Here is a 17962-nt window from a genome sequence, read left to right as displayed (position 1 = left end):
ACAACTATTTTCCTTCCTGACTGATGTCTCTCCACATTAGTAAATATTGTAGTGACCTACTTGCTAACTCAGTTCCAGAAGAATTTGAACATAAATTACCTTCTCTAGTTCTGAGTCAGTGATACAGCCTCATTGAAAATGATGCCTCTTTGAGTGCATACCTACAGCTTATGGTCATTCCATTGGTTAGTACTCTATATTTAGTTAATTGATGTGTGATTATGTGCCCTATCTAGTTTCGTGTATTCCAATTTATTCCAATGATAATACAGGTGTAGAAGCTGAGGCTGATGATACAATAATAATGCTGACCTGAGTATTGTACAAGAACTTGCCACACATGATGAACCAAATTCTGAGACAAGTATTTATTGATGTTTCGTTTACTCTGTAGCACGTGTGGGTGCTGGATGTAGGGGCAACGGTATGAGAATTTAAAGCAGGCTGAACAAGCTTTGGTTCCTGCTTGGAGTCCCAACAAGCTGATTATTCCTCTCACCAAACAAACCCATTCAGCAGATATTCCAACCTGTCAACTCCACAAGGTCACCCAAGTTTGGTTCCCTGATTATTGTGCCCTCAATAGAGCCACTGATCCGAATTTAATAAAATAGCAATCAGTATATAATAAACATGAGGGATATAATTACCAATACAAGATTTATAATCAAAAGTTATAATGTTTTGTGTTAATTCTTGTTAATAAATACAATATTTGTCCCTCTCTGATCCACCCCACAGTTCCTGCCAAAATCCAGTTACATGCACTTGAGAACTTCATAATTTGAACTCTAGTGATCTCACCAGAATTGCTTATGGAGTTAAGGACGAATATTGGCTCCACCTTCCCACCTTTATTTTGAACGTTAACGAGCTGATATTTTGTTTCACACTACTTTGGCCACAATAATTTATTTGGTATTTATTAATGTGAAACTATCTTCATAAATGTCACTGATTCCTATTGCAATGCTGATTCCGGTCAAGATGGCGCCTACATACAACACTCCCTCAGTCAACATCTTCTGGATAGACCATGGACCTATTTATTTCACTTCTTTTATGTCTGTTATTCATTCTGAACTTGTTTCAGGAACTGTTAGAATCTGTGATTTATACTTTAGAGATCGATGGAGTGATCCAGTGCTTGGCTGTCACTGAGAAGATTCCGGAAAGCAGCAAACGCAACCCTCAAGGCGAAGAAACTGCGATACATTGTTCAACTCCATTTCACCGGTTAAAGCTTCCACAGTTCGCCAATTAAAACCCTTTGTGACTCTCCTTTGATTATGTTCGACGATGTTACCGAGGTTTCTGCAATTACGGATATGCACTAAGGCCTATAAAATTTTCAGCCTTAGGGTCTTTATATTCTGTGATTTTGGATGGGGTGAGGGGGATTTGGGGGTTGATGTTCTTGTTGCTTTTTTGTGGGGGAGGGAGTCTTGGGTTGATGTTCTCATTGTGGTTTTGCTTGTTTTTATGCAAGGGAGAGGGGTTTGGGGGCTGATGTTTTGTTACATTCCACACGGGGGAGGACAGAGGTTTGGGGAGTTGATGATTTGTCCTGCCGCTTTTCTTTGTGCGGGGGGTACGGGTTTTCTGTTTCTCTCTGAACTAACTTCCATGTTTTTCTTTGTTTCATGGCTATCTGGAGAAAAAGAAAATGTAAGTATGTACTGCATAATACTTTGATAATAACTTAAACTTTGAATCAGTAATCTCTATTCTTACCATCATATTTTTCTGCACCCGGAATGTTCTAAATGCAAAGAGAACAACTTTCTGCTTCATACCAGACCTTTATGAAAGTTTCACAGATTTACCAGTATATACAAACAGCTAGTATTTCAATCCACACTTCCGCATGGTGGGATGAGGATCCAATATCTAAGTTCATCCACACATATATATCCTGATACTTATTATTGCAGTTATATTGATTTGGCTAACTGGAAAGATTACTGATTTGTTCATAAAGTTATATTGTGATTAAATGTAGCGTCTGTTATTTAACAAATCTATTGGTTAACACTATTCACTCAACTTATATAAAGCAATAACCTGCTGGGGGAACTCTGTGGATCAAGCAGTATCTGTGGTAGGAAAGGAACTGTCGACATTTTGGTTCGAGACCTTGTACTGAGGACACCTCTATCAGCCCTAATACATGATCTTGACCCAACGTCAACAATTCCTTCTCCCCCACCCCCACCAACAAATGCTGCTCGACCCACTGGAGATTCCTCCATCTTCCTGTTTGTTGTTCCAGATTCCAGCATCTGCAGTCTCGCGTACCTGTGCTGAATGTTCATCTGTTCTCCCACTTCAGCTTCCAACTGTTCATTGCTGGTGGTCAGATATATTGCCTGGATAATTAGTGTGATCCAGTATTCACACTGATCGTGGATTGATGGTGGGAATGTAACAGCCAGAGGGAGGTGACAGGTTCCCATCAGCCTCTGGGAGGAAACACTGCTGGTGAGAGAGATCCACAGAACACAGAGCAGAGTGGAGGAAGGCCACATTATCAACACAGGGTCAGTATTGAATAGAGCTGACCGCTGACCCGGAACACTGAACCAGCAGATAAGGAGGATGTGGGAGCTGACATTCTGTGCTGGGGAGGGTTTGATGAATTGTCCAAGGATAAACAGACCCCCTTATAATTAGAGAGCTGATAGTTCAGGTAATTCTAGTACAGTGATGACAGGTATATGAGAGGATTGAAAAAACATAGAAAAGAACTGGACATGTAGCTTTATAATTAGCTACCAATGAGCAGGCAGAGTCCGGAACCTTTATGCAGGAATGCATAAAATGTGCTTGAGGAGATATTTGGTGGTAACTCTGGAGTCCAACAACTGCTCAAGAAATGTCCACAACCCTGTCTCTGAGAAGAACTCACTGCATTGAAATCTGGACATGTTCACCTGGAGCAGGTAATGTATGAACTCAAGTAGAGGTTGTGAGACTAAAAAGTAACCAGTGTTGTTTGAAACTACATGCTAAAGCTTTGATTTGTTTGAAATAATCATGATTAATCAAGAAAAGTTATCAGGCAAAATTATTTTGTGTCGTGTTTCTCATGCACTGCATTGAATACAAAATAGAGGATTCAGTGGGTAGTAGGGGGTAGTTTTGGGGGAAATGTCCATGGACTGTGGGAGGGAATTCAATGGGTTTGGGAGAGCACTGTAGGCTGCAGGAAAGGATTCAGTGGATTCAGTGGATGGGGAAACGCAGATGATGGGAGAGAGTGTCAGTGGGTTAGGAGAGAGTGTCAGTGGGTTATGGGAGGGGATTTTACTGAGTGGAGAAAGTCGGTGATTGGGGAGAGTGTCTGTGGGCTGTGTGAGGGGATTTAGTGTGTGGGACATATTACACTGGGTCATGGGGAAATGATGATCTCATTCACATCCCTGTGGTTCTGAGATTCACCAGCTAGAATCTGTAGATAAACTGGGGGACAATTCCTGACCCCACTTTAAATGTGCACATCTCTTTTGACTACTTTCTTGCTCTGGATGCAATAAATTGTGCCATAGTGCCCATTGCAGTTACCAGTGTAGCAAAATTCTCAGCATTCTCCCTTATGAATGTCATAAAACTCCAGTTTGTTGTCTCTTCATATTTCTTCTTCAGGTACTCGTACCTCTGCTGAGCCCTTTGCGCATCCTCCATCCTGCCTTCAACTTCGTATTTCTCCATCTCACTCCTCATATGCTTCATGGTTTTCGTCAGCTCTTCCACACTGCACGTTTTACCCTCCTCAAATCTTTTCCTTATCTGCTCCACGATTTCCTTATTCCTGCATTCCTCAAATGCTTTCCTCTTCTGCTCCATCATCTTCATCTCCTGTTTCACCCTCGAGTGCTCATGTTCCAAAGCTGACTAAAGGGAAAAGGATGAATTGGTTAGTCTGTGCAGAGAGTGTTGAAGGGATTACTTCCCTAGGTGTCTGTGACAAGACATAGATAGCAAGCTTCACTCACTGTTCAGTCTAAGAAACACACATAAAATGCTGAAGAAACTCAGCAGGTCAGGCAGCATCTATGGAAATGAATAGACAGTCAACGTTTCAGCTGCTTCCCGGTTTTAGGACTGAGAGGGAAGGAGGAAGATGTCAGAATAAATAGGTAAGGTGAGGGCAAAGATACCAGCTGGAAGGTGACAGGTGAATCCAGGTGGGTGGGAAAGGTCAAGGGCTGGAGAGGAAGCAATCTGATAGAAGAGGAGAGTGAACTGTCTGAGAAAGGGGAGGAGGAGGGAACTCGGGGTAGTAATATGCAGGTAAGAAGTAGTAAAAGGTCAGAGTGGGGAATAGAGGAAGGAGTGGTGGGAAATTGGTTTACCAGAAGGAAAAATCAATACTCATGCCACCAGGTTGGAGGCTCTCTAAATGGAATATAAGGTGGTGTTCTACTACCCTGAGCATGGCATCTTCTTGGCACAAGAGGAGGCAGCAACCGATATGTCTGAACAGGAATGGGATTTGTAATTAAAATGTTTGGCCACTGGGAATTCCCGTTTGAGGAGCATGGTGCAGAGATGCTCAACAAAGCAGTCGCCCAATTTACAGTGGGTCTCACCAATGCAGAGGCCACATTGGGAGCACCAGAAACAAGACTCCAGCAGATTTGCATGTGCAGTGTTTTTTACCTAGAAGGACCGTTAGGGCTCGGAATGGAGATGATGGAGGCAGTGTATGGGCAGGTGTATCATTTAGCCTGCTTGCAGGGTTAAGTGCTGCGAGGGAGGTATTTGTTGGGGGGGAGACAAATGGATAAGGGAATCACGGAGGGAGCAATCTCTGCGGAAAGCAGAGGGAGGGCCAGTAAAGATACATTTAGTGGTAGAATCCTTTTGGAGATGGCAGATGTTGGAGAGGATGATGTGTTGTATGCAGAGTCTCACAGGGTGGTGAGTAAGGACAAAGGAACCCTAGCACTGTTAAGGTTGCGGGAAAAAGGCGCAAGTACGCATAATCCGGAAATGGAAGAGATGTGGGTGATGTCGTAATCAGTAATGGAGAGGGGGAAGTCCCATTCTTTAAAGAAGGACATCACTGTTCAACCAGTTTTGTTTCCAAAAAATCATTGTTGGGTATTTCTCAGACTATTCTTCACAAATATGCATGCAATCAAAAACAACATATTTAAACTCTCATCTCTGTCCTCCTCAATCTCCTCCACTCCCTTTTCGGCCCCCAGAAATACTCCTGACAGAAGAGATAAACGTCACCTTTGCCCATGACCCTAAGGGATGGGAAACTCCCCTGCTCCCTCTCTACATCTCACATAACAGTCAGAACAAATCTTGAAAATGGACTGTCCTCCAGCCTATCAAAGTGCTACTTCTTGAAGTCTTGGTACATGGACCCTGCCCACGTGTGTGATAGAATGAGCTCTGCCCACAACAGGTGGTGGTCCGAGCACAGCACCAGGTGTACCAGAGAATGGTACAGCACTCCCCATGAACTGTGCCATTTCCAACCTCAAAGTCAGTAGGCAGTGATGTCTTTTCCCAGGGACTAGGATGAGAGGAATCATCTTACAGGATACACGGCAATCCACCTTCTCACTCTCAATGGACACCAACACCCGAAACTACCACCAGTACCTGACCTCTCCAGGCAGAAGCCACTTATAGCTGACACCTGCATTCCTCTCTCTGCAATAAGTATGCCAGACCCACCAGCTTGTTCCATTTCCTAACCCCAATATCAGTGGTGGAGAAATCCTCAATCATCTCAGGGGAATCTGGGCCTGTTTGTAGACAGAGGGGAGGGACCCTCTCCACATCAGGCATCAGACTGAAGGATGGCCTCATTGTTCCTGGCTCTGGAAGTCCATCCAGAGCCATGTCTTGAAGTAGAGATGAGCAAGTCACCTCATCACAATCTTTGGCACAGTCTCTGAACCCTGGTAAACACGTTCAAGGAAAATATTCCTCATTAAGAAATGGGCAGCTCTTGGCCTACTCTGGAGTCTGAACATAAAACACAACCTTTATGGTCCGCAACCTCCTTGCTACCCAGTTCACTGTCCCAGCAAAAATACTGGGTGTCCCACACCACTAGAGCACCATTACTCTGCCCACGAGAGGGGTCAGTGTCCCACAGTTGTTTTCCATTCCCATCACCCACGGCCACAATCGGTGTAAATGCTGGGGTCCCACTCCTGCAGCCATCATCCCATCATATAGCCTGCGTTCTAATCTACACTATCCAACTCCTTTCTCATCCCATTGTATTCTCCCTTGTTTCAGCATAATACAGTGGGGTTTGTACCCTCCATTTATATGAGAAATTCAATTATACTCTGATGACCCTTTCCAATATGATCTCCAACTAGAAGATCATTACCCTCTTTCATTACCCAGGATGATGAACAGATACATTCCCTTGTAGGTTCAGTGACACATTGTTTTAGAAAGCTATGAATTCCTGCTCAAGATTGCCTGGGCCAATTTGATTTGTCCACACAATGTGAAAGTTCCCATCACACCTGCCAATCTATTCTATCATGCATCAGATACATTTGTTTATTGCCTTTATCACTGTAATGTTATTATTTCATGCCACCACTGTGTCCTACTGCCTCCTCATCTTCTACCATCTTTCCCCTCTCACTCCTGGTCTCCCATGCCTCCCAGTATCTCCAGCCCCTTCACCAATCTGAGACCTTCTCGTTTTATCCCACCACTTCCTATAATCTCTCCGACCCTCTACCCACCCCTGACCCCAACTCCACCTCCTGCCATGTCTTCAATACCCTGTCTGATCTTCCTAGCTCTGTAACAAAGAGTTCTATCCTCAGCCAGGACCTTCCCGTATCCTCCATGTGCTGACACCTTAGTGAGTTCAGAAATCAGAATCAGGTTTAATATCACTAACATATGATGTGAATTTGTTTTTGTGTGGCAGCAGTACAGTATAGGGCAAAGACACATAGCCTATACATTTCAAAATACATGAACAGTTGGTTAATGAGTTGATATTTATGTTAGAGTTCCAATTACATCAGATGCCAAGCCCTTCTGTTGTCTCTGCACCTATATCTCTTCGATAAGGATTAACAACTGATGACCATGACTCCTGCCTCAAATCTACCTCCTCCACTTGGGCACCTGACTCTGGCCTTCAGCTTATGCTCTTTGGGAGACCCAACACCAACTTCTTCTTAACAGGAACATGTCCAAGAACATCAGGACACCCCTCTCTGATCTCACTATGATTCTAGTCCTTCTGATGAACACTAAGGCGAGGTAGCTAGCAATAGCATCTTGCATTTTTAGTTTTCAGACTTCAAGAGTTGATTTTAAATCTACAGATACACCCTGACCTGAATATTTTGAGCATTTTGTCTATTTTCTCACCAGAGATACGCTTTTGTTCCTCCGTCAGCCTGATGTCCATTTCCTGTACATGGTCTTGACAAGGTTTTTCCTCTTCCAGGAAGTGGGCAAGGACAGCACACCCCTACAGAGAACAGAAGATACAATTATTCACGTCCAACTCTCTCCCATTACACCAGTCCGCAGGAGACCAGAGACAGGCTATCACCATCAGATGTCGAGTGCTGGGGGTTGATACACAATTAGGAAACTCCTCTTACCAATCTCCAGGAAACTGGTAAAACTATAATTGGAGACTATGTATAATTTATATTGTAGCTATGAATGAAGGCAGAATGTCTTTTTTAATGACACAAGGATAAATTGTAAAAATGACACAAAGAGTAGATAATTGGTTGTGTGAAAAAATAAGGATCACGCAAATCGAGCACAATGTAGGATAATGCAAAATACCCATTATGTCAGAAAGGTAAATGAAAGCACATTATCCAAATGGGAGAGTTTGTGAAGTTCTGAGATGTAGAGGGATCTGGGTGTCCTCGTGCAAGATTCTCAAAATGTTTGTGTGCAAGTAAGTGGGACAGATAGAGTATAACAAAAGTAGAAGGGGAAAACTTCAGTTATATCAGGTTTTGATGAGATTACAATCTGGAATGTGGTCTGTATAGGTCTCTTTTAACACTAACACACTGGAAGCAGTTCAGAGATAGGTTCCTGGATTGATACCTGGAAGGATAGATTTCTTTATTAGAGAAGGTAGAAGACTGGGACTAGACACTTAATTTGGGATAACCCAGAACTAGGAGTCACTGACTGGATAGTTAGTGTATGGGGGAAGGTCATTAGTTGCAAAGCTTTGTTAGTAAAACAGGCAGCTTGATCAATGGAGATGTTAAACAATCATTTTTCTCCCAATGCATGATTGGATTTTGAAACTCTCTCCATTGAATCAGAGTGGAAGCAGAGAGTACGGATTTTTAAGGGAGAGATTGGAAGGCTCTTAAAAACTAGCTTTAATAGCTAATTTCAACTGCCCATGGATACTCTGCCCCATTACGGACTCTCCAACCACTGAATACCCTTTCACATCCCATGAACATCTCCCCATTACAAGCTCTCCCCACCCATGGAATCCCCTCCCACAGCCTCACAGGCACATACCCCACCCAATGTAAAGCCTCCCACAATCCACAACCCTCATTCCCCAATCATAGACTCAATCTACCCAGTTAATGCCATTCCAGATGTTACGGAGAGTGGAAATCAAATACACTTTTGTTGGGTGAATGGAAGGGGGGGGGGTAATTTTCTGAATTCATGTAAGGCAGAGGAAGGAAAAGCTATGAGAATTGAAAACTAAATGCCTTGCTGTAAAATACTGAACACACCTCCATCTCGTTCTTAGTCCTTTCTTCATAGTCCTTGATGGCCGTATCAAGATCCTTCTTCAGCTCCTGGAAACCACCAGGTCTCTGGTAATGTCCAGATCTCAGGTTTTCTTTAATTGATGAATTACTTTTTTTTGATGTGTCTCACATTCCAGGTCTAACTTTTCCTTGATCTTGACCATGAGAGACTTGTAAGTAGAATTCATCTTCTCCTGGAAGTGAAGGAAAGATGCATAGTAAACAAGGAAACAGTGTGGTGCGTGGCCAAGTGGTTAGGGCGTTGGGCTCACGATCTGAAGGTCGTGGGTTCGAGTCTCGACCAAGGCAGCGTGTTGTGTCTTCGAGCAAGACACTTAACCACACACTGCTCCAGTCCACCCAGCTGAAAATGGGTACCGGCAAATGGTGGGGGTTAACCTCGTGATAGACTGGCATCCTATCCGGGGGGGGGGGTGAGGTGGAGTCCCATACTCTCAATCGCTTCACGCCACAGAAACAGGCATAAGCACCAGCCTGATGGGCCACAAGGCTCGGGACAGACTTTAACTTTAACTAAACTAAGAAACAAAGCATCATACATTGACCAGTGTCCTGCAGACCCTCTCTCTCAGTGGTATATCTGCAGACCATCTATATCTCTGAGTCGCTGTCCCTCAGGGAGACATCTGTACACTAACATTATCTCTGAGTTACTCTCTCTCAGGGAGAGATCCATACACTGACCACTGTTTTCAGTCCATCTCTCTCAGTGAGAGATCTGTACACTAAATATACCTCAGTCACTCTCTCTCAGGGGGAGATCTATATACTGACCGGGAGTGAACTGTATAAAAACCGATATCTCTCTGCCTCTCTCATTCAGGGAGTGACGTGCACTATCTAGTGTCTCTCAGTCCCTCACTTTCAAGATGATACAAATGCACTCTGTCTCTCAGTCTATGTTGTTAAGTGTTGGGTCCAGGGACTGGAGTTCGGAGATGAGACAGTTGGTAATCACGTGAACATGAGAAGCTCACCTCCAGCTGTTGGATGTATTTGCCGTTGTTGTTGTTCATAGATCTTTTGTGGAAGATATTGAATGCCTCTATGCTGTTCATGTTGTAATTCTCCATGAGTTTGCTCATAGTAAGACAGCCAGATTCTGAGATTTTTTAAATTTCAGTATCAAAGAATTTCAGGGCTTCATCTACTGCTGCTTGGTTTTCCACCTCCACTAATTTGGCGACACAGCTCTCCACACACGGTAGGACTCCATCCGCCATCATGACAATGTATGTCTCTGTCAATTCAACAAATCCTGTGTAGGATGTTTCTGGAGGTCAGTGCCTGGAGATCTGATCACACCCTCAATTCTCACTCTCCACATCCCAATGTACCCAACCCATTCTCATTCACTTCCAATGGGATCCCACTTCCTCCAATTCCCTCCCATCGTTCATACTCCCAATGGGACCCCACCCTTTCCCATTCAATCCCACAGTCTACACTCCCAATGGGTCCACAACCCCTCCCATTCAATCCCACAGTTGATATTCCCAATGCGACCTCACCCCTTTCCCATTCAAAAACACAGTCAACATTTCCAATAAAACCCTCCCTTCCCATTGAATCCCATAGTCCATATTCCCAATGGGACCCCACCCCTTTCCCATTCAATCCCAGAGTTCGCATTCACAATGGAACCCTACACCTCCTCATTCACTTGTAGTGAACTCCATCTCTTTCCATTCATTCCTTCCCTCTGTACACATGCTGGTATCCCACAGCACTCCACTCACTCGCAATGGGATCCCAACCCCCTCCCATTCACTTCCATTGTCCACACTTGCAATGGGATCTCAGTTCCATCCCATTCACTTCCCTTGTAAACATTTCCAATGGCATCCAAATCTGTTCCCATTCAATCCCACTGTCTACATTGCCATGTACTCATAGTATATTCCCATTCCAGGTGAGTGTTTTAGGCCAAGATCCTTCACCAGATCTGCAAAGGAAGGGGAGAAATCAGGATGGGATGGTGGGGGAGGGGAGGAAGGAGTCCAAGGTGGCAGGTGGTTGGTGAAACCGGGAGAGGAGGAGGGGGTGAAGTGAAGAGATGAGAAGTTGATTTGTAAAAGAGACAATGGGTTGGAGTGGGGGAATCTGATAGGAGACGGTAGAAGATAATGGAAGAAAGGGAAGGGAAGGAGAAATAGAGGGATATGATGGGCAGGTAACAAGTTTGAAAAATCGAGGTTTATGCCATCAGGTTGAAGACTACCCGGACAGAATATAAGCTGGCCTCATTGTTGAAAGAAGAGGTCATGGACTGACATGTTGGAATTGAATGGGAAGTAGAATTGAAATAGGTGGTCACAAAGAAATCCCACTTTTTGTGGCGAACAGAGTGAAGGTGCTCAACAGGATTGCATGAACATCAATTTCTCGAACTCTGGTAATTTCCCCGCCTCCCCATTTCCTTCACCATTCCCCATTCTTGTTTCCCTCACACACCTTCTCTTCTCACCTGCCCATCACCCCCATCTGGTGCTCCAACCCCTTCCCTTTCTTCCATGTTCTTCAGTCCTTTCCTATCAGATTCACCGTTCTCCAGCCCGTTATCTCTTTCAACAATTGACTTCCCAGCTCCTTACTTTAGCACCGCCCCCTCTCCCAGTTTCACCTATCACCTGCCACTTTGTACTTCTTCCTTCTTCCCCCTCCTCCATCTTCTTATTCTGATATCTCCCATCCCTTTTCCAGTCCCAATGAAGGGGCTTGGCACGGAACATCGACTGTTTACTCTTTTTCATAGATGCTACTTAGCGTGCTGAGCTCCTGCATCATTTACTGTGTGTTGCTTTAGATTTCCAGCGTCTGCAGTTTTCTCATGCCAGGTTAGTGTGTTAAACTGAAGAGAGGTGATGAGGTTTTGCCCGGTTACTCACTCTTGCCGGTAACCAGCTGACCCCCAAGAACCCTCTTGACTTTCTTGTGGGTGTGAATGTAATTGATGAGCTTCTGTCGCTCTGTAACAAAATCCTCATCCAGATCCTTGTCTTCCAGTTCCTGGAGCTGCTTGAGTTTCTTCCAGTGTGTGGGAGCGGGAAATGCAAAGCAGCGACGTGAGGGAAACTTATCACGGTTACACCTGCGGAGTTCATTATATTTCTTGTCCTGTTCACTGATCTCACCTGTAAAAAAGAACCAGGAATCAGGCAAGAATCACCCTCACTGAGTCTGTTCTCCCATTCCCAACATGATGACTGTTACCCACAGGGCTGTGGGGGGGAATAGGGGAAAGACAGCAAGGAAACAGAGCGGAGGCAGTTTGTGAGGTGTGATGCTGTGGGACAGGATGTGTGGGAGGGGCATCAAGTGCATTGTAGTTGGGTCATGGGTAACTTGTCATGGAGGGAATGATGTGACTTTGGTGTCGTACAGGGTAGTTGAGGGTCATACTGATTGAGAGGGCTGTGTGTGTGGGAGACTGTCACCCAGCCAGTCAGATGAAACTCTGATGGGAAGGAGGTGTTTGCTGGGTGGGAATGGTGCATTTTTACCATCAAACCAGAGGATGGTGTATGCTGACATCAGGTTATTGCAGGGAATTGTGAGGTAATTTGAATGTGAACAGGGCAGGGGAATGCAGAGAAAGTGGGAAATGAGAGATGTGAAGGGGCTGGGAAACACTGGAGAATGTGTGCACAGATCATCAGGTAAGAGGTTACCCCTGTCTTCACCACCCCTCACACACTGAAATCAACCCTGCTCCTTCTATTTTCTGGCTGCTTTCCAAGTTCACCCTATCTCCTCAGAGACTAGCATTGCCACATACTTACTGCCCTTCAGTTTAAAAATGTGCTCCAGGTACTCATTTGGAGTCGCATCTTTGCCATCGACGTTCAAATCCAGCATCAAATCACGGATCACCCAGACAAATTCAGGGAAGAAACGAACAAAGTCCCAACTGTTGCAGCCATCAGGCTGGGACTTCATCAGGATCTGCTTGGACAGTTCGGTCACAAAACTGGGAGCAACATCAAGGATAAAGGAATGAAGGATTGGCAGGAAAATAGTGAGGAATGTCCGGGGGAGAGGGGGAAAGGGACCATTCAGTATACAGACCTCCCTCTCAGAAAGAGGGACGAAACACCAGTCAGTGTACAGATCTCCCTCTCAGTGAGAACATGACTATGAGGCACCAGCCATTGTGGAGATATCTCCCTGAGAGAGAGAGGGTCTTGATGAGTAAAAGGCAAAGCTGCTGGTAGTTGGGAATCCTGGATGGCAAGGATTATTGTAACTGATCATAAAATGAGGAGATGTCTTGATTCATATGCAGGCAGCTGGGATCAAGTGAATAATTGCATATATAGAGAGAATACCATAGTAAACTCAAAATACAAATTTGGAGGGCAGAAAAGAGTGTGAGGTGACTTTAGCTAAGAAAATTAAGGAGAATTCTAAGTGACTTAACAAATATATTAATGAAAGAAGAGCAACATGGGGTGAAGAGGGCTCCTAAAAGACCAAGATGGAAATACGTTTGTGGAACTGTAGGAGATGGGCACAGTTCTCAAGCATTAGTTCGCTATTACAGTGGACAGTGAAGAGGGGTACCAGCAAATGCAGTGGGATCTTGGTCAGCTGGGCAGCTGGGCTCAGGAATATCAAATGGAATTCAGATAAGTACGTAGAGTTACATTTTTGAAGGACTAATTACTGTAGGACTTTTACATTAAATGTAAGGGCTCCAGGTACCTTTTCACAGCAGAAGGACCCGAGAGCAGAGGTACATAGTTTCTTTAAATGGGAGTTAAAAGCAGAGGAAACGGGGGTGTGAGTAATGATTTTGACAGGCTGGCCTTCATCAGTTAGTGCACTGTTTGATGTGAGTGTTTGCACTCGGATTGTACAAAGCATTGGTGTGGTCACACTTTGAATAGTGCGTACAGTTCTGATCACACAGTTATAGCAAAGATGTGATTAAACCAGAAAGACACCAAAGAAACATTCAGAAGGATGTTGCCAGGAGTCATGGAACTGAGAGGTTAGACACCTTGGTCTTTATTCTTTGGAGTATAGAAGATTGAGGGGAGATCCCACAGCTGTAATAACAAAATCATGATGGGCATTGATAGGGTCAGTGGTCTTTGTTTGCAATGCTGGGGAAATGAAAACTACAGGATATAATATTATGGTTAGAGTGAAAGGATTAATAAGAACCTGAGATGTACATAGAGGGTGGTGATTATATTGAACCAGCCAGCAGAGGAAGTGGGTGAGGCATGTACATTAGACACATTTATGAAGTATGTGGACAGGTATGAAGATGACAAGAATTCAGAGGATATGGGAACCTGATGAAAAACAAAATCAGCTTGAGAATACATTTTTTTTTATTTTTTTAAATCTTTTTTATTAATTATTATTAAAGACCAACAAAAAAAACTTTAAGATAATCAAGTCAATGTGTCAATATGTACAATGAAGAATTAAATTACTAAATAACTGATTAACAAAGGTAAACAATATATCAATAATAATAAGGAAAAATAAAGTGTTGAGAATATTTTTTTTAGTCAGAATGGACAAGCATGGCTGAAGGGTTGCTTTCTCTACTGTATAGCTCACTGACTGTATGATTGAGAGACAATGGTCAGTGAACAGATTGTATGCCAAAAGAAAGGGAGAGAGAATTGTAACTCTGTGCACAGATATCCCATTGAGAGATACGGGGTTGAGAAAAACCCATCAGTGTACAATCTCTTTCTAAGAGAGTAGGACTGAGAGATATCAGTCACAGCAGATATTCCCAAGAGGGAGGAACTGAGAGACACGTGTCACTGTAGAGATATCACGCTGAAAGTGAAGGACTGAGAGACACCAGTGAAGGATACTGTAGGTCTTGCAGGGATTGCTGGTCTATGTTTCTTTGACTATTGTAAATGAGGACGCTGCTCAGAAGGATAGCCAGTAAATAGATGGAACGATCATTGTCGATGTCTCCCTGCAGGTAGGACAGACAACTAGTTAGTCAGAGCTCTCGCTCAGAGATCAGTTAGATAGATAACCATCCCATTTCTAGACATTTCTTGCTCAGTGTTTACAGAGGTTGGTGGGTGAGGCTTCCCTCCACAGCATCCTTCCTGCTAATGCCACTAGTGGCAGGTGTATGGCCAAGGAAAGCCTTACAGACTGAGTCTCAGCCAGGGCTCACCACCACAGTGCTGGGGGAGAGCACACTGTCGTGGTACCTTAACATCTGTTTTATTTGGGAGGACGTGGATGGGAATTGGTGTGGTTGGGACGGGAAATTTGGAGTGGGTAATGGTCTTTGATCACATACAGTTCCAATAAAAAAGACAGCAGAATTCCTCCCTGAAGCTCAGCATGAACCTGTGACAATATTAGTTAATAGATAAACAACTTAATTATGTTTTACTATAAATCTACATTGTAAACAGCATTTAACCATCTAAACTGCCTGTGGTAGGATTTGAACTCTGGTCTGTGGGTTACCTCTTTGGTAATGAAACCACTGTTCTGAGGAGGGGCATAGTTGTGAGAGAAAGACTGACCTTGTCAGGATCTCTCTGACCCTCAGTGTCCAACAACAGGAGGACCTCATTGGGTCTCTGAGGGAGGGATCGACACCACATCCAGATTCCTTTGCTGTGAGCCTGCGTGGTTGAATCCACTGAGAATCCTGCAGAGGAAGAAGAGAGATTTAGAGAGACAGAGAGGTAAAGTTTGCAAAACATAAGTGGATCTGTTGTGTTCCATATCCCCAAAGATGTGCAGGTTGTGAGTACCCTGTCTCTAGTTTGTGAGTGAGGAATAGGGTTTAGGAGGAATTGTTGGGAACAAGGGAAAAATAAAATGAGATTTTGTAGAATTTGTGAAAAAGAACAATTACTGGTCAGCACATAGTTGGTTTTGCAGCAAACCTGGTCGCCATTAATGAGACCAGTGTGCTCTCTGCATCCAAGACATGAAGCAAACATGCAGTTTAAATTCCTTAGATTGATTTACTGGCCAAAACAGTGATGGGAACACCAACATGACACCAATGGATGTCTCCAGTACATCTTCCACTTCTGACAGCTTGACAATGCAAGTATGCTCTGTGTGTCCCAAGTCTCAGGATAATTTCTGCAGGACAGATAGTAAACAGAGGTGAAAGGTTAGAGATGGAAGTTTACAGCCACTGCCCTTACCCTTCCTGTCTCCTGCAAAACAGTTCATGAGGTAGGACTTCCCTGTACGAGCTGCACCAACCACAGCCACAACAACCATTGGATCCTCGATGGACTGGAGGGCCTTCAGAGCCTCTGGGTTAAGTTGCAGCTTCCCATCCTTGTTATAAACCAGCTGCAAGGGTTTCTCCATCTTCTGTTTGGAGGCGGCAGTATCCCTGGTTACCGACATCAGACAGTCTTTTCCCAAAATGTCTACAAAATCAGAGCAAGGGAATCTCACGCTGCTTGAATCAGAGAAAATGGAACAGACAAAACACAGAGCACATCAGCAAAACACCTGCATCTCAATCCTGAACCCATAGAATATATCCCAAACTTTAATTTACACACTGGGATCTGTTAGCTACAGTACATACCAATCCCTGATACCATGGATTGTAACCCAGCCTCTACATCATTACCAGGATCTGTTATTTTATACATACTCCCACTGAACAGCTGCAATAGATTATGGCTTATAATTCACTCCTAGGTATCTGTATTTCAACATATAATCTCCCCAAAAACCCTGCCTTTTAAACACTCCCAGTGATCTGTCTATTTTCTTTATGGAAATCTCCAAACCTCTGGATTAGGTCTTAGCCTGTAGCTCACTCCCAGGAGTCTATTGTTGTATAACATAACTCCACAAAGAACCCTTCTGTTACTCACTCCAGGGAATCTGCTGTGATATTGTCATGGTCCTGACTGAACTGCGGCAGGCATCAAAGATCCAGTGCTCCAATTCCCCAGAGTATGGTTAGCTGGCACTGTCCCTCCGTGACTCAGACTGCCAATTATTGCCTGCCACATTCCTTCATGGAAAGTCTCTACTTAAAGGCCTCATGCTGAGCACTCAGTGCTCAATCATAGGAGTTCCATTTTTAGTACTAGTGTTTGTTGATTTTGGCTTTGGATTCCATTTGTATCATCTTGTTTATTCTGAGTCTGAATTAATTCTGAACCTTACTCTGCACTTGAGTTAACCACCATCCATAGGTCTCTTGTTATAGCACGAATGAGCCACCATGAACCGGAGTGGCTACCAGTTTCAGGTGTGTTCAAGCTGGAGACTCTGTCAATACTCATCTATCCCTCATCAGGAAGGCCTCAAAGCTCTCTACTTCTTTCATAACGAAAAAAGGCAAACAATTCCCTTACACCACCGCCCACATCTGTCTGACAGAACTAGTCCTCAACATGAAAAGTTTTTTTGTCGGGTCCTCCCACTTTCTCTGAACCCAAGAGTAGCTTCGGTCACTGGCATGAGCCCAAGGTATATAGAATAGTCTATGTTTGAAACTTTTTCCAGTTTTACTCTGCAATTCTTCCTCCACTACTTTGATGACTGTGTTAGTGCTGCTTCTATTGGAAAACATTGTAGCACTCTGTTTTCTAAGTGTTTATTTAAGTGTGCTTTTATTGCACATCAAGTGTTTATTCAGATGTTGCCCATGCCTTTACTATGCATTAAGTGTCTGTTATTGAGTGTGTAGGGATTACTATGGTATTTCACATGTAACCATTGATTCATTAGTTAGAACGAAACCTGTGTACTTTTGACCCCTCGAGAAAAACGAATGTAGCCAAGTAAGAGAGATAAGAGTAATTGATTTATTAGCTAGAGTAAAACTTACAGCGATATGCTAATGCTGTTAACCCAGAAGGAGGCCTATAAGAATTACTGTGTGAAACAGACAGGCGGGCATTCAGTGGTAGACTTACAGAGCCTAGCCCATTTTCTGTCTCAGCTTTGATTTGCAAATTAAAGTTTAAAATTTCTTGAAGAATCTTCGGCGCTTCCTTGTCATTTGTAAAACCATGACACTTCATGCACCCATGCATGTCAGTAAGTGAAGGATCAGACCAGAGGTAGGTATCAGGGAAATATTCAAACATAAAATTGAAATAACAGTTATGATGTGTTGAATAGTATGAAGTGTGTCTATTTTAATGCTTGGAGTATTATGGGTAAAGTTGATGAACTTAGAA

At 43.7% G+C, this 17962-nt stretch overlaps 1 pseudogene; it reads right to left on the bottom strand.

Moving 5' to 3' along the window:
• Positions 1 to 3407: 3407 nt before the first annotated feature.
• Positions 3408 to 16160, bottom strand: LOC134354343 (guanylate-binding protein 1-like; annotated as a pseudogene).
• Positions 16161 to 17962: the final 1802 nt, after the last annotated feature.

This window comes from Mobula hypostoma, chromosome 11 (genome assembly GCF_963921235.1).
Source record: "Mobula hypostoma chromosome 11, sMobHyp1.1, whole genome shotgun sequence".
NCBI lineage: Eukaryota > Metazoa > Chordata > Chondrichthyes > Myliobatiformes > Myliobatidae > Mobula > Mobula hypostoma.
This window is presented reverse-complemented; position numbering and strand designations above follow the sequence as displayed.